The following is a 4,538-nucleotide window of genomic DNA, read 5'->3' as shown; positions in this document are numbered from 1 at the left end:
CAATTAATCTAATTTTTTTTCATATGAAATTTTGTAGTTTGAAGTAATGTTATTATTGAAAAGTAAAAAGAAATTTCAAAACTAAATTATCTATCAAAATTTTGTCAAATGCATATAAGAATTTCAAAACTAAGTTGTTTCTCAAATTTGATAGTTCCCATCATTTTGACAATTAATCCAAATTTTTTAATGATTTATTAAAAAAAATGTTAAGTGTATTTAATGGATAAATTATTCCTAAAAATCAAATTACCTATCATATTTCGTAATACACTAATTTCAGTTTAAATTAAATAAATTGATTTATTTTTATATACATTTATCTTACATCTATTAAACATAAATCACTAAAATTAAAATTCTAAAAATAAATTATCAGGTTGAAATAAATTATCTATCATATCATATTATGATATGATAGAGTGTAGTGTATTTGATTTGGAAAATATAATTAGGATAGAGTGTATTATTTTTTATTTTGAAAATATAATTTTTAAATATTTATAAATTTATTTTATTGACTAGTTTTAAAAGGAATTTTTTGTAATTTAATTTAATTTAATTTTTTTATTTTTAAAATATAACTTATAAATTTATTTAGAGTAAACTTGAAAAGAAGTATTTTTTTGTAATTTCATAATCAAATATTTGTTTGTTAATTTATAAATGAGAATAAAATACTTTCTATTTCTTAATTTATAATTGTTTTCGGGAAAAATAAAAGGTTTCTATTTATTAATTTATAATTCCTTTTAGGACAATAAAAAACTTTCCATTTTTGTTTCAAATTGTAAAATATTTAAAAAATTATAGAACATTAATGAAGATTTAATGCAATTGAAATGGTTTTTTTTTTTTTAATCTTTGATGTTATTGGGACAATAAAACCTTTTCATTTCTTAATTGAGTCGAGATGCTCATCCTACAACCCAATGTGATGTGTAACTCTGTCTGTTCATCATCAAAGTTGAAATTTCGTTTGTCAGCCCAAATATAACTTTAAAAAAGTTTAAAAGTACAAATAAAATTAAATAACTATACAAAATATTTAAATAATTTCGGTTCATAAAGATAAATTTTCACATGAAGAAATTGGATCACTCTGAGTCATGTTAGATTCGTATTTAAGATGGATTTATGATGGTTTATAATGGTTAAGTTTAAAAATAAAAAAAAAAAAATAACTATACAAAATATTTAAATAATGTCGGTTCATAAAAATAAATTTGCACATGATGAAATTGGATTCCTCTAGGCTCATGTTAGATCCGTATTTAAGATGGGTCTATGCTAGTTTATGATGGTTAAGTTTAAAAATAAAAAAAATTAAATAACTATACAAAATATTTAAATAATGTCGCTTCATAAAAATAAATTTGCCCATGAAGGAATTAGATCCCTCTAGGCTCATGTGAGATCCGTATTTAAGATGGATCTACGATGGTTTATAGTGTTTGTCAGGTTCAGGACATATATATATATATATATATATATATATATTCATTCCTATTTCAAATTCTAAAATATTCTAGAACATTAGTGAAGATAACCATATTATTTGAGAAACAACAATCTAGTTAAAATGGTACTCAAAGATCTATAATAATTAATGTACACTAAGCCATTGTAGAGTCTAAAATACTCTAGAAATCAATTAGACATAAGCCAAGATTTTCAAAATGTTTCAAAATGTGAAAACACTTTAAAGAATAATAAATAACTTCCCATTTTCATTTCAAATTCTAGATATTATAGAACATTAATGAAGATTTCCAGAATATTTATGGATCCGCAATCTTGTTGGTTGTTAAAGTGTTACTAAACCATTTTAGAGTCTAGAATATTCTATAAATTTATAGGACATGAGCTAATATTTCTAAAAATACTTGAGAATGTAAGAATTTATAATTGCTTTCAAAATAAAAGAGGAATTCTAGAAGATAAATAATAGATTTGCATTTCAGAGTCTATAATATTCTAGAAATTTATAAGACATGAGCTAAGATTTTCAAAAATATTTCCAAATGTAAGAATTTATAATTGTTTTCAAAATAAAAGAGAAATTCTAGAAAATACATAAGTAACAGATTTACAAAATATTTAAAAAATGTAAAATTCTACTAAGTCATTACATATTCTAGTTTTGGAAATCTAATTAGAAAGAGTTTTGTCTCGAAATCTAATAAACATAAGTGACAAATTTTTAAAATATTTCAAAACTTGTCATTTAACTAAAAAGTTGTCTCGAAATCTAATAAACATAGGTGACAAATTTTTAAAATATTTCAAAACTTACCATTTAACTAAGTGATTACAGACCATTTTAGAGACATATTTTCAAAATATTACCAAAAAAACCAAACAACGACAAATTTTTAAAATATTTCAAAACTTGCCATTGAACTAAGTGATTACAGAACATTTTAGAGACATATTTTCAACATATTACAAAAAACCAAACAACCTTAAAAGACCTGTATTTCCACTAACCTTAAAATTAAACCTGTAATTTCAATAAAAATTCTAGAGTGTTAACTAGAATTAGGTTTTCGGGCTAATTAATTTGCTTTGTCCTTTGTGTCAGTTGGATGATCTCGTGCCCAGATATGGAGGCCTCATCACCATCAACTACTAACGTGCAGTGAACCTAACAAAAGCCAGCAATGCCAAAGTTCAGTTCCTTCTCTAGGCTGCTTTTGAACGAGGGTCCATCTATGGAGAACTTACCTAGCCATGCCACGTCAAATGCCAAGAACGCGGTCGTGTCCTCTGCGGAGTTGGAATCCTTGCTCCAGGTATTTTCCCACCCGCCAGATTCATCATAGGGCTGCAACGACTCGTTAATGAGTTGGTCTGTGCACAACCTACAGGAAACATCTGGTCGTCTTATGAATATTTTTTACTTTGTTTTGATAAAAATCCATCGGGAACAGAGGGGAAGCAATCCCAGTCTTTGAGAACTGTCATTTCAAGAGTTTTTGGGTTGCAACTAATTGTATGTACCGATGATTTACCTGATTTTCAAGGTGGTGACTACAAATGAAGGAAATGTGTTATAGATGTCACTTTCTTTGACTTGAATCTTACCTCTAGGGAACTTTTATTCATGCTCTGGAAAAAGGAAAATGAATTTTAAATAATTTTAAAAGGCTTTAATCTGAATGCAACTTAATTTTGAATACCATTATAATACAAATGTTTAATATGTTTTTGGAAAATAAAAAATTGAAAATTGGTCATTTAAATGTTTAATATGTTTCTTAATTTTTTAGTAGTCATTTTGATTTGATTTAGATATTTAATAGAAATTATAATAATTATTATGTTTTTCGGATTAATCATATGTTATAGAATAGGTCGATGTTTCGAAACAACTAATGTAGTTTATCCTCGACAAATGGTGAGAAAAACAGTCTTAACAAAAGATTAATATTGAGAAATTATAATATTTATGTGTATATTATACATATATTAATCAATGAATATTTAAATGTTTAATATGTTTCTTAATTTTTTAGTAGTCATTTTGATTTGATTTAGATATTTAATAGAAATTATAATAATTATTATGTTTTTCGGATTGATCACATGTTATAGAATAGGTCGATGTTTCGAAACAACTAATGTAGTTTATCCTCGACAAATGGTGAGAAAAACAGTCTTAACAAAAGATTAATATTGAGAAATTATAATATTTATGTGTATATTATACATATATTAATCAATGAATATTTTTTTTTTCTAGTTAAGACTAATCTAAGTACTCACAGGAGATTTGAACCGGTGACCTATCACAAGGAGTGCCTTAACAGTGCACCCATTCACCATCAATCCAAAGCCCCGTGGGCCTAATCAATGAATATTTCATTTATATACCATTGAAAAATTAAATAAACCTTAATTGTTTTTTATTAACTTCAACTTAATTCATACTTTTTTCTCCCACTGTATTTTTACGCAATAAGGCAGGCGTTCTCGGGGAAAAACTCCCCAGCTACCACTTTGTACTCCTATGCACCGTCATATCCAATGTTAGATGATTGAAAGTTCTTCCACCATTAGATCCCACTACTTTAAGTGTCAACTAAATCTTGATTTGTGCAACGTTCACCTTGTTAGTCTTTATTATAACCCATGAACATATTGTACATTGCAGGTACTTTGCCGATCTTTCCTTCATTTTGTTCTCCTGAGCCATCGTGCCAAGGGCTCTGTAATGACTTGAGGGTTTTCTTGTTTCTATGGCCTATAATCAAGATTTTTGCTTTTGCTAAAGGTTTTTTCACAACTTCCTTTGTGCTACATTTCTCGCGTTTTTTTTTTCCTATTTGTTCATTATCCTTTTCAATTGGAGTTCTCCATTACACCCTTGTTTTTCTTTGGAAAAATCGCAGGGAATTGTCTTTACACATTATTACAGGGTGCTGCAGAAGCAGAGTTCAGGAACAATTCGGCTTCTTATGTTTTTAAAACTATAACTTTATCAGGAAACTAAATACTTTTGTAGTGAATTTGACAAATCCCAAAAATTTCTGCTT

This window comes from Pinus tabuliformis, chromosome 9, assembly GCF_031772625.1.
Source record: "Pinus tabuliformis cultivar Carrire ecotype Pingquan chromosome 9, CPIR1, whole genome shotgun sequence".
NCBI classification, from domain to species: domain Eukaryota; kingdom Viridiplantae; phylum Streptophyta; class Pinopsida; order Pinales; family Pinaceae; genus Pinus; species Pinus tabuliformis.
This window is presented reverse-complemented; position numbering follows the sequence as displayed.